The sequence below is a fragment of the Podarcis bocagei genome, assembly GCF_964188305.1.
Source record: "Podarcis bocagei genome assembly, chromosome: 11".
Taxonomy (NCBI): Eukaryota; Metazoa; Chordata; class Lepidosauria; order Squamata; family Lacertidae; genus Podarcis; species Podarcis bocagei.
The window spans coordinates 27,765,026-27,785,929 of record NC_138136.1 but is presented as its reverse complement, the minus strand read 5'-3'; positions in this window follow the sequence as shown (position 1 = coordinate 27,785,929).

Genomic DNA, 20,904 nt, shown 5'->3' with positions numbered 1-20,904 from the left:
GTATTCTATTTTCCTTTTGGACGTCTTAAATATGTAATTACTAAAGCTTTTTTGCAAGCCATTTTAAGGTGCATTCACAAAAAGTCTGGTTGGGCAGGCTGAATGTGTGAAGTTTGGGACAACCAGGCCTGACATTTGCAAAAGGTTGTAGCTCGATCAAGAGAAATACTAAAAGTAATATACAGAACAGCATGCATAATCTCTTGGGCTTCTTCCATTTTCCCTTCCCGTCCATTTCAGCATGTAATCTGAATGCACCATGGTGTGAATGAGTGAATGGAAGTTGCCTGACTTGTTCCTTTATGAGGTTGGGCATAAAATAATAAGCAAGCCACCCACTGTAAATTTAATGAGGCAATTTGCTTCATGGATCATACCCAATAAATGACACAAAAATCATTTCTTTTCTACTGATGTGTTGTAAGACGTGACTCAAAGGAAAGTGATAGGGTCTGGTTAAGGGAAGTCTCAGTCATTAGCAAACGGTTACGATTGCAAAAATAGATATTTTATTAAAAGTTTAACACGTCACATGCAATGATTGCAGCAAGTACATGTAGAAAGGGGAGGGAGCCGAAGATCTCCATCTCCACATTCTTTATGAGGGATCTAACTAGATGTTCTTGCCTAGATAGCAGCCATGTCTTGGGTATTATCAGATGTGGTTAGTCAGGCATAGGCAAACTTGGCCCTCCAATGATCTGGAGCAGATCATTAAGCAAACAGTCTGTGAGCACCTAGAAAGGAATGCTGTGATCACCAATAGCCAGAATGGATTTCTGAAAAATAAGTCATGTCAGACTAACCTGATCTCGTTTTTTGACAGAATTACAAGCCTGGTAGATGAAGGGAATGCAGTGGATATAGCCTACCTTGATTTCAGCAAGGCATTTGACAAGGTGCCCCATGATATTCTTGTAAAGAAGCTGGTAAAATGCGGTCTTGACTATGCTACCACTCAGTGGATTTGTAACTGGCTGACTGACCGAACCCAAAGGGTGCTCATCAATGGTTCCTCTTCATCCTGGAGAAGAGTGACTAGTGGGGTGCCACAGGGTTCTGTCTTGGTCCCGGTATTATTCAACATCTTTATCAACGACTTGGATGATGGACTCAAGGGCATCCTGATCAAATTTGCAGATGACACCAAACTGGGAGGGGTGGCTAACACCCCAGAGGACAGGATCACACTTCAAAACGACCTTGACAGATTAGAGAACTGGGCCAAAACAAACAAGATTAATTTTAACAGGGAGAAATGTAAAGTATTGCACTTGGGCAAAAAAAATGAGAGGCACAAATACAAGATGGGTGACACCTGGCTTGAGAGCAGTACATGTGAAAAGGATCTAGGAGTCTTGGTTGACCACAAACTTGACATGAGCCAACAGTGTGACGTGGCAGCTAAAAAAGCCAATGCAATTCTGGGCTGCATCAATAGGAGTATAGCATCTAGATCAAGGGAAGTAATAGTGCCACTGTATTCTGCTCTGGTCAGACCTCACCTGGAGTACTGTGTCCAGTTCTGGGCACCACAGTTCAAGAAGGACACTGACAAACTGGAATGTGTCCAGAGGAGGGCAGCTAAAATGGTCAAAGGCCTGGAAACGATGCCTTATGAGGAATGGCTAAGGGAGCTGGGTATGTTTAGCCTGGAGAAGAGGAGGTTAAGGGGTGATATGATAGCCATGTTCAAATATATAAAAGGATGTCACATAGAGGAGGGAGAAAGGTTGTTTTCTGCTGCTCCAGAGAAGCGGACACGGAGCAATGGATCCAAACTACAAGAAAGAAGATTCCACCTAAACATTAGGAAGAACTTCCTGACAGTAAGAGCTGTTTGACAGTGGAATTTGCTGCCAAGGAGTGTGGTGGAGTCTCCTACTTTGGAGGTCTTTAAGCAGAGGCTTGACAACCATATGTCAGGAGTGCTCTGATGGTGTTTCCTGCTTGGCAGGGGGTTGGACTCGATGGCCCTTGTGGTCTCTTCCAACTCTATGATTCTATGATTCTATGTTTGGCATGGAAAAGAGATTGATCAGCAAGTCCTAGGCTCAAATATCTAAATAGCTGTCACATGGGAGATGGAGGAAGCTTGTTTCTCCTGCTCCAGAGAGTAGGACCCAAACCAATGTAATCAAGTTACAAGAAAGGAGATTCTGACTAAACATGTGGAAATACTTTATGACAATAAGAGCTGTTCTCAGTGGAATGGTCTCCCTCGGGAGGTTGTGGACTCTCCTTCCTTGGAGGTTTATAAGGAGAGGTTGGACAGCCATCTCTCTTGGATACTTTAGCTGAGATTCCTGCACTGCAAGAGGTTGGACTAGATGACCCCCTAGTGTCCCTTCCAGCTCCATAATTCTATGATTCCATGTACCAGAAAGGAAGAAATTACCACTGACCCCTGCGGGTTTTATTTCAAAGTTAAGATGCTTACAATAGTGCTATCGCTCTCATGTAGTATTACAGGTTTCAGAAAGTCCATTGAGATGGTGTGTTGCAATCCATCGATGGACAACTAAGGGTGAATTTGCCTGTGCATGTTTATAACTTGCAGATTGCAACAGTCCTATTCATTCATTCATTCATTCATTCATTCATTCATTCATTCATTCATTCATTCAGGGTGAACCCAGGTGGGCTTACAGTGGGGAGAGGGTGGAGGTACATGCAAAAGCTCTGCCTCCAGTATCTCAGCAAGCTCTGGTCAAGCTCTGGTGCAAAAATCTGAAGAAGGATTCTAAGTGCATTAATATGAATGCATGCGTCGGAAAATCCTGAAAGCACAGAGTTTCCATTGGTGGAAGCATTTAGCTCTGAACACAGCTAGATCATCCCTGCATACCTTCACTCTCAACACGATTCCCACTTTAAGCCCGCAGACATTCACACAAACACATACATAGGACTGTGATGTAACCTACATAGGTCTAACAGCTGCCACTTATGAAATATCACCAAATGGAGTTTTTAAATTACCTCATGTCATGCCAAGAACAGTATTTTTCAAAGGACACAATTCCCTCAATTCAATTGCGAGTCACTGTTTGAGGAGATATCATCAGTTCTAAGAAAGGGTGAATGTATATATAGCAGCAAACAGAAGATCAGAATCCTGAAGAAAGCCCACTTAAGTAAAATTATCTTCACCTCCTGTCTGAAAGCAGGAAATGAAAGATCCATGTCATCTCATTGTACCCTGAATTCCTTGGTTCATTTAGAGACTTGCCAGGTTTAGACAATCCTAGGTTCAACTGTATAGTACTTGGTTCTGCTGTGGTTCTGGCCACCTGCTCTGTGTAAAAAAATAAATAAATTACTTTTTTGGATGCAATTCTGCACACACTTAACTGGACCAAGTCTTGCTGAGCTGTGTGGTGCTTGCTTCTGAAGAGACATGCAAAATGACTGCTGTGTAAGATGCAGCCTTTTTTTAGCACACAGCTCTGTGTGGTTTACAGCATCTGTGATTTTTCAATAGATCTGTTAAGTGATCTGCCACAGTATTTCTGATGTTCATGGAATGGATCTCTGAAAGGAAGGGGGCAGTTTTGGAAGAAACTAGTAAACTATTGTGTATGTTCCAGTTTCCCAGAACATAATGGTCAAGTCTTGGGGTGGTAGCAGTGTGATGACCTGGCTTCAAGGTTGACTGCCTGTAAAGATCTATGACACTGGAACTAAGTCATCACTTGCACCCTGTGACATCTTGCTTCTGCATTTGGTTAAGCTATGAAATATTGCCTTAACAGATTAGTTTTTTTTACTTTTTTAATAAAACAAACCAGCAGTCGAGGACGTGATCTAAGATTTATAGAAGTGATTATCTTCTCACTTGCTGACGTAAATTTGCCTTCTGGAAAACCCAAGTTGTGTCTCAATATGCTGCTAATGAACAATGAGTCAGAGCAACTGATGATCTCTCCCTTTCCACAAGAGTTTTATAGTAATCGCAAATGCGAAATCATGGCAACTTCTATTCTGAGAGCTTTAGAAGAGAGGATCAGGACTCTTTTTGCTATTGCAGGCTCTTTGGCTTGACAGTTTTGAATGCTTTTCAGTAACGGGTTTATTTTTCCTCTTGATGTGATAATGTAAGATAGGGATGATCATTGCCACCACTGACATTTAGACTTGAGAATGGTTGTTGTTGTTTTTATTGTCTCGTGAACTGACAGTGCAGAATTCCTGGATGCTTAAGGGAAGCAACTTGTTGCATTTGATATATGCATTGCAGCAAAGCTCTTCTCAGGTGTTCAAATTGAATGCATAAAGAGCTTTAGCCGGGTAATGCACACAGGCTCTCCTTCCAATGACCCTATCATCACAGGAGACCTTTGCGTGCTGAGCATGGAGGTCTGAGGCAGCTTCTATTGCATTCAGGTGAACCTGTGCTGTCAGTTCCCAGGTGTTTGGAGACACTGAAACACTGGACACACTTGGAAGCCCCCTTCAGTTCATCTCTCTCAGTGCTCAGAGTGATGTGCCAGGGATGGGTACACTCAGATTGAGACAAATACACCTAAACCCATAGATTAGAATTGCTGTGCATTTCTAACAAGTCTTATGGTGGCTCACTGCACCACCTGATGGCCATGAAAAATCCTAGAATTAATGCACTCTCGCTCTCGTTCTCCCTCCCCCTTCCAATATTATTGTTAATGTATTGCTGTGAGTTTGGGGGATTGAAATAGCTAGGTCAGCTTCTTGGTAATAACCCTAAAGTATGGGTCATTAATATATGAAAGGAAGCTGCTCTGTTCCCAAGGCCAAATGGGTGGGTCCCCTTCCCCACCTGGCTGCTAGTGAGAAGGACAAGAGCCTGTGTGAGAGAGCTGGGCTAGAAGCAGGCTGCAGGCAAAAGTGAAAGAGAGAGAGAGAGATGCTTGATTTCTGCATGAAGCTGAGGCTGTGATTATGGGAGCATCAAAATCAGGCATAGGCAAACTCGGCCCTCCAGTTGTTTTGGGACTACAATTCCCATCATCCCTAGCTAACAGGAACAAGCAGTGTTCAGGGATGATGGGAGTTGTAGTCCCAAAACATTTGGAGGGCCAAGTTTGCCTATGCCTGATCAAGACCTTCTGGGGTGTTAATGCTGCGAACCCCTCCATCGTAGACTCAGATTACATATGCGTGTCAATAAACCACATATCCTAAAGATACCACCATCTTTGCTGTGCCTCATTCCAAGGAAACAGAACCCTGGGTAAGCACCAGGAACCCCTGGAATCCTGCACTGCTTGGAGATTGGGGTGGCGTGCAACAGTACAATTAAAAAAGTTTCAGAGTTCAGGTACAGAATCTCAGCTGGGATCAGAAATCACTCTGCCTTGCTTCTACCTGAGTTTTCAAAAAACCTGAGTTTACAAATCATTATCCCTAAAGGTTGGTGGAATCACCACCCCAATCTGAGGTGCAGGCCTGGGGGAAGGCACAAATATCACCTATCAGACTATGGCAAATATGTGTGTGGTGACACGCAGCCGCTGTTGTGGCAAGGTCAAATGTGGGAGAAGCTTTCCGGCCTTCTCACACCGCAGCACAAAGACTTGCTGATTTTTTTTCACCCTTCCTCCTCGTCTCGCCCTTATTCCAGACACTTGGGTCGTGCAGAATGTAGTAATTTCTAATGCGGCTCTTGTGGTAAAGTGATTTTTTCAGGGGTGCTGCCACACAGCTCCTTGCCAAGGATGCCAAGGACCATAGGTATACCTCTGCTTGTGGCCATAGACTCATTGCGATTCACTGAGATGCCATTCATCAGTTGATCCTGTGGACCAGGTCGTTTGTAGCTTATCCTCTTACAACCACAATCCAAGTGCTGTTACCTGGACCTAAGTTCCACAGAAATCACTGATGCAACAAACTGCGTTTCCTTTTTCAATTAAATGTTCGCTGGAACATATTTTTCCCCAGTTCACATTTTTGAGATAGTCCTGATTCCTTCTTTAATGCTAAAATACTATTCCTTCATAGAACTGAGCTGCCTGCCTTTGTGCTCTGATATTTTTCCATTTCCCATCTAGATTTATGTAAGCCTTCTTTATTATTAGAAGTACTTATGGGCATACTGGAATAGTACCCATCTGCAGCCCAGCGTAAGGGTGCTCTGAATCACTTCATGACGTCTGTGTCAACAGTTGCCCCATCATCAACAGGAAGCAGCTGCACAATCAGGTGTGGGCAGGTGGTTGAGTCCACTCTGGCAGTGGGGGGAAACGACATCTGAAAGTACATTAGGTCCCTGCAGCTCGGAGAGAAAGAGCACAGCATCGCTTAAGGAAAATGGAATAAGGGGGATAATGGGAGATTCATTGTGCATGTAAACTGAAAAGCTTCGGAAAGGGAAGGAAATCATTTGGCATCAGCAGAAAGTACCGTAAATGTCATCAGAGAAATTACACATAAGTGCATAGGACAGAAGGTCATCTCGGTAAACTAAAATTCAAGTATAGCAATATTTACACATCACTACAGCTATTTTGGACTACAGCGCTCATCATCCCTGACCATTGGCCATGGGGCTGATGCGAGTTGGAGTTCAACAACTCTCGTGGGTACCATATTGGGTGCTTCATGTTGGCTACCCCTGCGTGGACTCTGGGAAGCTGCCTGATTCAAAAACTCCAAGCACCTGGGGAAATAAGCGTAAGAACAGCAAACACTGGAAAGAATGGTGATCATTTGGACCGTGGGCTGGCTAATGGCACAGGCTTGTGAACACAGCAGGCCATAGGCTCTAGTGAAATACACTTTTCTGCGCTGTATCTGTGTTGCACCCATATAGGGAAAACTCCATGTGAACTCATGTTCACATGATTTGTATTTATGAAACTGAAGCTGCGGTTGAGTGGCGTATTGCCTGCTTACATTTGGCATTGATGAGCACAGTAAAATTGTGGATGTAGTAATACTGCTCATTGCAACTGCTGGTCTGTAAAGTCCTCTGGGTCTGTCTGATTTATTTACGGACAGTTGGTTAGGCACATAATGAGAGAGAGACAAACACAGCTGCCTCTTTTCCAACAAACAAGCAATTTGCTCATCATCAGACTCAAATTCAAGGGTGGTGCATTAATTCTGAAATAATTGGCTTCTGTGATTTACATACACTTTTGGAGCTAATCCCATCACCTTCAGGTCAGATCGGGTAACGCAATTAGCATCCCTGCAAATTCTCCACAGTGAGGTACCCAGTTCGTGGCTTCTTCAGAAGACCTACCTCAAAAATGGATAGGATCAATAGTCTAAGGCCTTGAACATTGTGAAGCACCACAGGGCATTTCAAAATCCAAGGGATAACAATACTGGTAGCTACATCTCTGTTTTACAGAAGTAGTAAAAGTGAGGGGATTTTTTAAAAACAACAACAACCACCATCATTCTCTGTAGATGAGAAAAGTATTTGCATTCAAAAACCGTTAAATGGATGTGGGGCACAGGAATTTTGTCCTTTACCTTCCTTTTGAGGTGATGGAGGGGTGTTTGCAAGTGTCCTTTTTTGCGTTGTACAAATAATCTCATCTGCAGTCTCCACCCTGCAGGCTCCCTGGGTGCCCATACTTCAGTTAAAGGCATCATGAGGTAACTCTTCCCCAGTCATGTGTGTGTGTGGTGGGACAGAGCCATGGAACTGCCCCTCCCCCCTGACACCAGTGTCTCTGCTGCTTACCCGGAAGAGGATGGAGTGGGGCAATGGTGAGGTTAGGGCTGTCTGGTTCCACATACGTAGGACTCTCAGCTTCTACAATTAGACAAATTACATTGTTAAAATAAATCATGCTTAAGTAAATGCACTTACTTTCCATATCATTAGTGGCCTCCACTCTTCAATCTATAGAATGGGCACTTTAACAAGTGCAACATAATGTTCATTCCACATTTGTAAGAAATGGACCTTTTCCTGCAGCAACTCCCGCACTTTGGAACTCCCATAAAGCTGACATATAATCTGCAATTATAATTGATTTAATTGCTATTAACAATTGATTAATAATAATAATAATAATAATAATAATAATAATAATAATAATATCATGCCCATCTGGTTGGGTTTCCCCCCAGACACTCTGGCTGGCTCCCAACAGAATATTAAAAACACCAAACATTAAAAACTTCCCTAAAAAGGGCTGCCTTCAGATGTTTTCTAAAAGTCAAATAGTTGTTAATTTCCTTGATATCTGATGGGAGGGAGTTCCACAAGGTGGGCGCCACTACCAAGAAGGCCCTCTGCCTGGTTCCCTTTAACTTGGCTTCTCCCAGTGAGGGAACCACCAGAAGGTCCTCGGAGCTGGACCTCAGTGTCCGGGCTGAACAATGGGGGTGGAGACGCTCCTTCAGGGATACTGGGTCATTTTATCTCCATTCTGATTTTTAAAAAACCTTTGTTGACAATTTCAATGTATGTTTTATATTCTTTATAAATTGCTTAGAGATTTTGTTTACAAAACAGTATACAGAACATCTGGAGGGCACAAGATTGGGGTATGTTTGCTGTGGCAAACATCAGTTCATGGGTGATTGGCAAAAAGAAAGCTGTAACTGCTGTAAGTGATAAAATGCTTTGGAATTCTGGTGCTGCAACTTGGATCAATGCAATGGTCTTTGGGGCAATGTGCCTGACCATATCATTCTTCTGCTAGAGAAGCTGAGGCTTTCTTACTCTCGGATAACACAAAATGGCTTAACTTTTGTCTGGAAGGCATAGCAGATCAGACACTTGCTGCTTAATAGCTCTTCCCATGTCAAGCAAATTCCCTTCTCAATTCAGTCTCAGTCAAGGGCACCATCTTGGTGGTGGGGCTGAGGGGTCAAGGGCACCCCAATTTTTTCAAGGAAGGCCACCTCAATATTCAGCTGTGACGTATGTGTGTGATGCAAGCATTTCACGTGGCGTGCTCACATCACTTGCACACGCCGAGTGCTCTGATGCACCTTAAGCAGAATACAGTGGTACCTCGGGTTAAGTACTTAATTCGTTCTGGATATCCGTTCTTAACCTGAAACTGTTCTTAACCTGAAGCACCACTTTAGCTAATGGGGCCTCCTGCTGCCACCGTGCCACCGGAGCACAATTTCTGTTCTCATCCTGAAGCAAAGTTCTTAACCTGAAGCACTATTTCTGGGTTAGCGGAGTCTGTAACCTGAAGTGTATGTAACCTGAGGCGTATGTAACCCAAGGTACCACTGATTTTTTTTAAAAGTATATGGGGGGGGGGTAAATAATCATATAAACTGCTGTCAGCATTGAAGTTTTCAGCAGTAACCATGTACGATGAAACTATATTTGCCATAAAGCAGGCTAAGTAATGTGCTTGAAGAAAAAAATCAAAGTAGATTTTGCCGTAGGCTGCAGACTTGAAAGCTTGCAAACCTGAAAAACATGGCTGCAGTGAAATAGATCACTTTTCTTGTTCATCCCAAAGAATGTAAGCTACAGAACATGACAACAGCGGCCTATTTTAAAATAATATAAATTGCAAAACTGATAGCTATTCCCCCCAAAGCCTAATAAGTTTCATGTAATAATTCAAATTTGATAAGTGTTGAGTCGGAAACTGTCAAATAGCCTGCATATTTTAACAAATGGATCATAGCTTCCTTTTCAATCAGATCCACAAAAGATACGGTTATGAATTAAACTAAAATAAGAGAATGTCAGAGAATGTCAGCCTAGCCATAGATCAGCGTTTCATTTTTCATAAATGACTCAGCTGGTAGCTATGGCAACTTCTCACTCGTATCATCACCATGTTAGCTGTGGCCTAGTTCTCACTGAGGCAGGAAATATTTGCCTGGGCAGTGTCACTTCAGACTGCAGGTGAGCTCTCACACAACTGCATGTTGCCCCACATGAAGACCCCCCCCCCCGTCACTGTTTACAGCCCCCAGCCAAATCATGTATACAGTGGTACCTCGGGTTACATACGCTTCAGGTTACATACGCTTCAGGTTACACACGCCACTAACCCAGAAATAGTGCTTCAGGTTAAGAACTTTGCTTCAGGATAAGAACAGAAATCGGGCTCCAGCGGCGCGGCAGCAGCAGGAGGCCCCATTAGCTAAAGTGGTGCTTCAGGTTAAGAACAGTTTCAGGTTAAGAACGGACCTCCGGAACGAATTAAGTACTTAACCCGAGGTGCCACTGTATATATTACTGTAACTCAGGATGCCACATTTGACATCTGAGACGAAGTAGACTCTCCAGTCCATGAAAGTTTATGCCATAATATATTAGTTATGCTTTAAGTTGACACAAGTTTCAGTGGCTACATACACACCATATGTTTAAAGCATATCATTGCTCTCAAAGAATCATGGGAACTTTAGTTTGTTAATGGTTCTGGGAATCGTGGCTCTGAGGGATAAACTACAGTTCCCAGGATTATTGGGGAGGGGAGCCATTTGCCTTAAATATATGTTGCGTATGTAGGATAGGCACTGGCTTCAAGGGGCCAAGGCTCTTTGGGGCCCTACAACCTTTTTTTGAGGCGGTTGGGGTCGTCCCCCCCCCCATTGTTCAGGCTGGGCGCAGAGCTGGGTGTAGAGCGATGTCAGGACATCGTACATCAGGGCATTGTGTTGGGCCCCATCAATGTTCTTCCGAATGTGGCGCCTCCGGTATGTAGCCTTTGTTGGTTTTCTGTGAAATCGACTAACATGGCTGCCCCTCTGAAAATTCTCACGTAAAAAGGATTCCTTGATGCAGAAAAGTGCCAGCATGTGATATTCAGTCAAGTTCCACTAACTCAGCCTTTTTCAGTCTTTGGGCTCCATATACTGTTAAACTACAGCTCCTAATCATCCATGCCCCTTGCCTAAGCTGGCTGGGGTTGATGAGTCCAACAACTGAGGACTCAGGGTCAAAGATGGCTGCTCTAACAAGTCATAACCTTTTCTGCAATAAACTGTACGTGACACAGTTTGAGAACTTGTGGAACTGTTGCATTCTGTACTACGGTTTGCATAGGCATGAGATGCTTTAGTGACCTCTCTCCGAATGAATGATTTATTGTTTTGCAAGCCACATTGTGTCTTTGACAGAATAGCTGCTTCCTCCTAAAGGAGGAATAACATTTTCCTGTCTTGCTAAAGATCTGAATTTGTGCAACTTGTCTGACTTCAATGTAGAAACCACAAGCAAACTTGGGTCACGAAGCATGCAAATTCCAGCAGATATTCTGGATCAAGGTTGCTCGAGTTCAGCATCCAATCATTCTCTGCTGTTGGTCAGCCTCATTCCTGGCTAAAAAACCTTCAATTTACTAGAAACCTTTTCCTTCAATACCCATTTTATTCTACAACATTGAACCCAGATGAAACTCCCTAGACCAGGGGTAGCCATTGTGGCATTGTGGACTCCAAATCCTACTAGCCTGGAACCTCAGCCATGTTGGCTGTGATGGAAGGTTGTTGGAGTACAACACCAATATCGGCTGCCTGTGTCCTAGATGCATCTTTGCTTGTTGACAGTAGAATAATAGAATCATAGAATTATGGAGCTGGAAGGGACACTAGGGGTCATCTAGTCCAACTTCTTGCAGTACAGGAATCTCAGCTAAAGCATCCGTGATAGATGGCCATCTAGCCTCTGCTTAAAACCCTCCAAGGAGGAAGAGCCCACAACCTCCTAGAGGAGACCATTCCACTATTCAACAAGTCTTACTGTCAGAAAGTTTTTCCTGATGTTTAGTCAGAATCTCCTTTCTTGTAACTTGAAGCCAAGAAAGGCAAATTCCAACTAAATATCAGGAAACACTTTCTGACAGTAAGTAGTGAATGGTGAACAGGCTTCATATTCATATTTGTCACTTTCCATGTAGGGTCAAAATATTTCAAGATGGAGAAGGATAAGAATGTTATCGTGAATTGTACCATCTTCTGCTGAATACTACAGCACCCTGATTGATACAATAGGATTCCTGGAAATTACAGTGGTACCTCTGGTTAAGTACTTAATTCGTTCCGGAGGTCCGTTCTTAACCTGAAACTGTTCTTAACCTGAGGTACCACATTAGCTAATGGGGCCTGCTGCTGCTGCTGCGCCGCCGGAGCATGATTTCTGTTCTCATCCTGAAGCAAAGTTCTTAACCCGAGGTACTATTTCTAGGTTAGCGGAGTCTGTAACCTGAAGCGTATGTAACCTGAAGCGTATGTAACCCAAAGTACCACTGTACTACCTTCCACATCAAAGAAATGGCAAGGTGGATTACAGCATAATAAAACAACATTCATCAAACACAGCAAATAAAAAAGACGTAGCATAACAATAAACAGAAGAATAGTAGAGTGAAAATAATAACCATATTACATATTGCTGCTATTCTAAAGGCTGTTTTGTTGGTTCTGTGGTATCTTTTGACAGGGAAGCATATTTAACAAATAGCGTTAGAGTGTACAAAATAAAGGAAATTTTATTTTGGAACTTCTCTAAGCAGCATGCAAACAGCCAGCAGATGGCACCAGAATCCATTATTTCGCTTTAATTAGCAACTTCCCAGTTTTGTCTGGCAGGGAAGATTTGCATTCTGTTACTGAAGGTTATTTTTATTTCACTTCCCTTTTGGCGCTTCTGATTAACAGTGGTGCAACACTATTAGCATAATCTTTAATCTCCCGTGAATTTATGCATCCATGTCCCTCCTATTACTGTTGAGTAGGAGGCTGATTTCTAACGGCACAGCCCTTAGTAATAATATTCCTGCTTCTGCATTGGCTGGAGAACCCAATAGTCAGGGTCACTAACAAAAAGAGGCTGCCTTTATGGTAGGTAATATTTCCTAGTAGTACACAGAAGAAAACTGAAAGAAATGGCTAGCGGCAGGGCTGACGGTAAATAAATGACTCACGGATTCAGGGGACAAAGGGAATCACATTTCAGCACAGCTGCCTCTAATGCTATCCTGTAATGCACAGATAAGGTTCCAGGACAGTTGCATAGTGATCAGCACACACTATACTGAAATACCTTTTTTGCTGGTATAACATGTTGAGGATCTGCCACTGTTTGATTGCTTCTTTATCCTAGAAGTGACTGGAGACTATGCTGAAGCTGACTTCTAGTTCCCAGTTCCTTAAAGTTCAAAACACTCCAGCATCAGAAAGCTGATTCCCTTGGTTCCACTACAGAAGCTCAGGTGTTCCTCAGTAGAGACATTATTTTGGAAAGCCTTCTCTGCTCAAAGAAACTCAAAACTACTGGTCTAGTCCAACAGGCCACTTCTTCTTCTTCTTCTTCTTCTTCTTCTTCTTCTTCTTCTTCTTCTTCTTCTTCTTCTTCTTCTTCTTCTTCTTCTTCTTCGAAAGGATCTTCCATATCAAACTACTTAAAAGTGTAATTTAAACGGAAAGGTTGTGTGAAGGTGGGGGAAATCCTTCTCAACAGATAAGTCTGGTCTTGTTAATATTATTGTATACTGGATGTTTCTGAGAAGGGACAATTAGAATACCCAACAAAGCAATTGACATGTTATAGGCAGCATCCATAAGTCGCAATATTACCTGTCCATCTCAGTTTGCAGGAAAATGCCTTACTGATGAGCATGAAAGCAATTCATCTGTCAAGAGAAACCATAGCCTTGGAATACAATTATATGGAGAATGGCAGTGAATAAAACAGGAACATATATCAGCCAAAAGACATCACCATCAGGCCCTTGTTAAGTGAACTTGCGCATACCATGTTGGGAAGTTTGCCAGGCCCAAAATAGCAAATAATTGCCCTTCCCTTTCTGCATGCTGGAAACTGGTGAAACATGAGACTTGACAGGATTAAGCCAAAAGGAATACAGTTCATGTGACATCTTTCTTTTTAAACCCAATCCAATCCTTTTGGGTTCTTCCCTCAGTAAGGTTCATAGGCTGCAGTCTTATATGCAGAGAGACTGAGAGTAAAGCTTATGAACTGGATAGGACTTCCTTCTGTTTAGACATGAGTAGGATTGTGCTGTTAATCATACATCTGATATGAATGGATGAGTCTGGAAGATACACAGTCAAAGCCCCAGCTGCAATACATGAACCAATGAAGATGGGGCACTTAGATTTGTCCTCTAAAAAGAGCAAGTGTGGCACAGTGTAAACAGTTGGGAGACTAGGATTCGAATCCCCACTCAGCCACATATCTCACTGGGTGACCTTGGACCAGTCATAGTCCCTCAGCCTGACCTACCTCACAGGGCTGCTTTGAGGATAAAATGGGGAGGAAAGAGCCACGTACACCACCCAGAGCTCCTTGGAGGGAAAAGTGGTATATAAATGTGCTAAATAAATAAACAAACCAAGATACAGCATTAATTGCTCATAAGCAGCTACCGACTGGAAAGCTCAGGGACCAAGAAGACAAGAAATTCAGGAAAGAATGGGGAAAGGTTATAATTTATCTAGGAGACGACTGTAAGCAGGTGAAAACATTAGCAGGATTTTAACCTCACTTGTAATGTAACAAACACTATGGACAATATGGATAGATATAAAATATAGATTATGAAATAATATGCAGTTGAAAATGTTGACAATAGGACCCATGGAATGGGTGGGGAGAAATCTCAAGATTCAGAGTAATCTCTTTATATGGATGCGCATTTGGTATGGTGTTAAATTTATATTTGTAAAATCAAATAAAAAAGATTTTATATATATATATATATATATATATATATAAAATTGCACATAAGCAACTAACATGCCATATCACCACCCTTTAAATACTTGCTGTGGATTGGGAGGGGGCCACAGAATTGGGTGTGCAGCATGCGGAGAAGGCTTCCAACAAAAAGCATTCGTCTCATGAGTCCTACCTCTCCTTTGCAATATTTACCAATGTGCTACATTGCAGGGTTGCAGCTACTTTCTCAAACCGACGGACTTCCCACTGCCAGAGAATTCCTATGTGTGTTCCATCTGTCACCCACCTGTGCCAAGTAGATGAAATGTAGCAGCGCTTGAAATCCTAGAAGGAAGCAAACCGTCCTTCCCGGTTCTTCCTGCCTTGGCAACTGAAACAAGATACATAACAGCAGAAAACCAGAGAAAATAAAACACACACACACACACACACACACTTTCAAGGCAATGTACAAATAAATAATAATAAAATAACAGGAGCAGCAGCATCAACATTCAATTTCAAATATAAACCAAAAATATCAGTCAACCAATCAGTTTATTACGATCATAGACCAGAAGTACCCCCAAAAAATCTATACCTGTTAAAATCATGTCTTCTAGATCAGCATCATTACTCAGTTAAGAGTGGACTGAAGCATCCAAGCATTTAAAGACTTAAAAGAAAAGTCCATAAGAATGAGCATCACTGAAAAGGCCCTGTCCCTTGTGCCCACCAGCTTGATGAACCTTACCTACAGGTCCTTGAAAATTGTCTCCATCAGAGCTATTTTTCTAGCTGGAAAAAAAGCCCTGGTCTCCATCATAGGCCCCAGGCAGATTCATACAGGTGCCATTTAGGGCCTTACATGTAATTAGCTGCATTTTAAATTGGTACCTGAAATGCACCAGCATCAGAATTGGTGCTATATGTTCACAAGCAACCAAGGAGCCGTTTGCTACACCAGCTGAAGCTTTCAGGCAGTCTTGAAGGGCAGTCCCACACAGAGTGTGGTACAAGGAGTCTCATCTGGATGTAGCCAGGGCTTGAGTGACTGTTGCAAGGTCTATTTTCTGTTGACATGAATGCTGATAAGCAAACCAGCTGATAAAAGGCACTCCTGGCAACTGTCCCTTGATAGACAGTACTGTAACTTTTTAAAACTATTTTTAAGAATTCCTGGCAAATGCAACTGCATAGAGAAAACAAGGCATGGTTTACAAAGAGAAAGTTGGAAGAAATAAAGTAATTATTTGGTTACAATAACCCAACACTGTCAGTTTGATGAAAAGCTTCCATATTTTGATTCTTGAGGACAGAGCAAGTCAGTGTCATGAAAGAAAACCACAATCAGGCAAAAATTGAAAATTGAATTGCAGTTTTAAATGGGAATACAGTGGTACCTCAGGTTAAAGTAGAATTGGAACAGATGCGGCTGTAATTCTACAGACAGAGACTCTCACCTAAGGGATCTACAGCAAACCTTCTCAGAACTAAAATACCCAGCAGATGAAGTTAGACAACAGATCAACAGAGCCAGACTGATACCCAGAGAGAACTTGCTGCAAGACAGACCCAAAAAAGAAAATAACAGAACACCTCTAGTCATCACATACAGCTCCCAAGTTAAAACAGTACAACGCATCATCAGAGATCTACAACCTCTCCTGGACAATGACAGTTCTCTTTCTCAAGCTCTGGGAGGAAGACCTTTCATTGCCTACAGACAGCCACCCAATCTTAAACAACTCCTAACCCACAATAATACTACAACCAGACTTAACACAGACACTGGCACCAGAGCCTGCAATAAACCCAGATGCCAACTTTGCTGCCACATACACCCGGACAACACCATTACTGGCCCCAACAACATCACACATACCATCTCGGGACTATTTAATTGCTCATCGTCTAACATTGTGTATGCCATCAAATGCCAACAGTGTCCTTCAGCTCTCTATATTGGACAAACAGGCCAAACCTTACGCCAAAGAATAAACGGACATAAATCTGACATCAAGAATCACAGAACAGAGAAACCAGTAGGAGAACACTTCAATCTCCCAGGACATTCTATACAAGATCTCAAAGTAGCTGTTTTACTACAAAGGAATTTCAGAAATAGACTGGAAAGAGAAGCTGCTGAATTACAACTCATTACCAAACTTAAAACCATGAAAAGACCTGGACTGAACAAAGACATTGGATTCTTATCTCACTATACATAACTAAACCATTTCTCACCTTCCCACCCCTTGCCTTTTCCTGTAAGACCTATTACAGTCGTTAAGAGTCGTCAAGAGGCTCTCTCAGCTATCTGCCTATCTCCCATTCCCACCACCCTTCTGAGTAACACCCCTCCCCACCTTCTCACTATATAGAAGGATCTGGCAACTTCTGTTTCAGTGTATCTGAAGAAGTGTGCATGCACACGAAAGCTCATACCAAGAACTAACTTAGTTGGTCTTTAAGGTGCTACTGGAAGGAATTTTTTTATTTTGACCTCAGGTTAAGTATTTAATTCGTTCCGGAGGTCCATTCTTAACCTGAAACTGTTCTTAACCTGAAGCACCACTTTAGCTAATGGGACCTTCTACTGCCGCCGTGCTGCCGGAGCCCGATTTCTGTTCTTATCCTGAAGCAAAGTTCTTAACCTGAAGCACTATTTCTGGGTGTGTAACCTGAAGCGTATGTAACCTGAAGCATATGTAACCCGAGGTACCACTGTATGTTTTCTAAAGTCTGCTTTTATGACCTTTTTTCACAAGGGGGTGCTAAAGCCTACTAGATGTCTTATAAAAGCATTATCATTTTCTGATATTTCATTTTTTTTTAAATCCCCTTTTTAATCAGCCTCTGGCTTTTTGAGAGGCAAGCCAAGCATATTTCACCAGACTGTTGATGATTCAGAGGAGAGCTATGGCATGACTCATCGCTTCTGAAATCACAGCCTAAGGGAGGGGGAGCAACTGGCTTTTAAAATCACCCCATGGAGAAGCAACAATTCCTGCTTTTGCTGACGGGAAAACCAAGCATTGAATTGAATAAAGTAAGTGAGCTAGGTCAGGATACTCGCAACTGGAATCTCTGCCACCGGATGATTTTCCGTATTTTAGAAAACAAAACAAAACAGCCAATTCACTCTATGAGATTAAAGGCCTGGAAAAAGGCAGGAGTAGAAGAATACCGTTGAAGAATACTACAGAAGCTAGATTTGAGGCTCAGTTACTTGAAGGTTAAAAGAAAGAAGAAGAGCCAGCAAACCTTTCTTCTGCTAATTCTTCAGAGGGGGCTGGGATGTCACAAACATTGTCAATTTGCCACATGCTTGCTGATTCATCTTTTGCAGGAACCGAATGCTGTTTATGAAAAGGCAATTGTTCTGTAATGTAAAGGTATACCCTCCAACATTTAACTGGTCTTGAGAGTCCCATGGACTGCAAGAAGATCAAACCTATCCATTCTGAAGGAAATCAGCCCTGAGTGCTCATTGGAAGGACAGATCCTGAAGCTGAGACTCCAATACTTTGGCCACCTCATGAGAAGAGAAGACTCCTTGGAAAAGACCCTGATGTTGGGAAAGATGGAGGGCACAAGGAGAAGGGGACGACAGAGGACGAGATGGTTGGATAGTGTTCTCAAAGCTACCAGCATGAGTTTGACCAAACTGCGGGAGGCAGTGGAAGACAGAAGTGCCTGGCGTGCTCTGGTCCATGGGGTCATGAAGAGTCGGACACAACTAAACGACTAAACGACTAAACAACAACAAAATTATTATTATTATTATTATTATTATTATTATTATTATTATTATACCCCACCCATCTGACTGGGTTTCCCCAGCCACTCTGGGCAGCTTCCAACAAATATAAAAACATTAGAAAAGATTAAACATTTTTAAAAAGACCGTATACAGGGCTGCCTTCAGATGTCTTCTAAAGATTGTATAGTTAATTATTTCCTTGGCTCAGGAGTCACATAGCTCCATACCCTCCAAAATTTCTCCGATGAAAATAGGGACGACCTAAAGAAAAGTGGGACATTGCACCAGGATGGCTTCTGTAAATCTGGGACTGTCCCTGGAAAATAGGGGTCTGTAAAGGCAGAGGTTTTGTTGCACATTCCATTTGTTTCTTCTTTCTATTTTTCACATTCGCAGTGATTCTGCTTCAGTCCATAGTCTATTTTAAGGTGGTGGATCACAGAGGTTGCTTCCTTCAGGCTCATTAATTTACCTCAAAGCAATTAGCTTGATATGGAAGTGGCTGGGGAGCCCTTACAAAGTGGTCAGGCACTCCCTCCAGGTTGTAATGCCTGGAATTCAAACAGGCAACACCCAGCCTGTCATATTTAACTTCCTTTTACACTGTAGACTTAATTCTTTCTAACCAGTATCCACATGATTAAAATTAAATATTTTTTTTGGTAAAAAACATGCATAATGTTAATCATGATTTTGGCACCCAGAGCAAAGTCTCCCAGCATTGCACCCCCATCCCCCACCCAAGTTTTGGTCCTGCTCGTATACTTGTAAATTTAAATATATTTTGCTTTTCCTTGCTAGTTGGCTGTGTGAGATTGGGCAGAATTTGGTGCAAAAACCTTATACCATTATAACAGTACAATCCCATCTATATCTACTCAGAAGCCATTAATTTTAGAGGGGTTTATTCCAAGGTAAGTGGATTGATCCTAGAATGTCCCACTTTTCCTTAGGATGTCCCTATTTTCATTGGAGAAAAGTTGAAGGGTATGGAGTTATCTGACCCTCGAGCCGTCTAAAGGCAATCCTGTATAGGAAAGGGTTTTTTAAAAAAAAAAGTTTACTGTTTTATATATGTTTTTATATATATTGGAATCTGCCCAGAGTGGCTGGGGCAACCTAGTAAGATGCGTGGAGTATAAATAGTAAAATTATCATTAGGGAACGGGTCGTCCCTGTTTTGGAGGGCATGTCTACCATTCTGGAAAATGTTTAAATTTGTTTCAGTGAACTGTGATTAGAAAAATGCAGTGTTCAACTAAAATGACCTAAAATGAAGAATTTGGGATCCTTTGTCTGAGATCTGTTATTAAGTGTGTGTGTGTTTAATTCCTTGGTTCTTCCAGAAAAGTGTAATGAAAAGAATGCTTGATTCTTTTGCAGCATTTATAACAGGGAGTAGGATCCTGCATGTTGAACCCTCAGGAATGCAGTGCAGTCTGTTAGACCTGTTGGCTGCTGATGCTCAGCTGTTGCTTACAATTAAAAGGCATACCTATTCGGAGAATTACATAAAGATCATTTATGTTTCGAATAAGACACACCCTTTCTTTTGTTGCATTCTCTTTACTTACTTTCTGAACACATGTTAAGTGCATGAGCTATGAGCTGAAAGTCCCCACTTCAGATCAGAACCACAAACTCAGAGTAGCAGGTTCCACCTTTTTCTTTCTTTCTTTCTTTCTTTCTTTCTTTCTTTCTTTCTTTCTTTCTTTCTTTCTTTCTTTCTTTCTTTCTTTTCTGCTCTGCTTTTCAATCCAGAGGATTTTCAGAGAGGCTTACAACAATTAAAACCCATGAATTAAACAGCTTTTTAATCACATACTGGTAAATTCAGATTGCAGACTTAAAGATGACTTTGTGCTCTTGCGCAACAAACCCACTTTCCTCTAAAACTGATCTTTTGCAATAAGAAAAAAGACAGGAACTTTTTGATACAATGCTTGATTGTATCAAATGCTTGATACAATGCTATGTAACCTTCCTGCAAACCACTCAGTAAATAAGATATGTTGCCTAACTGTCCAGCAAAAAAATAAAAATAAAAATCAGGTTGAATGCTCAATAAACAAATCCATCTGGAAGCAACCAGAGGGTTTTTGTTTTTGTTTTTAAATCAAATCTAAAAGACTTGGGGAAATATGAAGGCTATCACTTGACACCAAAATATGTCAAGCTTCTCCAGGGAGAGCATTTCAACATCAGGGCTTCACCACGGAAAAGGCTGCAATTTAGGTATAATAATGGGTGTAATCTGGGTATAATAATAATAATAATAATAATAATAATGGTTTACCTTACAAGGTGGATATGATACTGTCTTGCCAGAGTGGTGCATGCTCTAGTTATCTCCCGCTTGGACTACTGCAATGCGCTCTATGTGGGGCTACCTTTGAAGGTGACCCAGAAACTGCAATTAATCCAGAATGCGGCAGCTAGACTGGTGACTGGGAGTGGCCGCTGGGACCACATAACACCGATTCTGAGAGATCTGCATTGGCTCCCAGTACGTTTCCGAGCACGATTC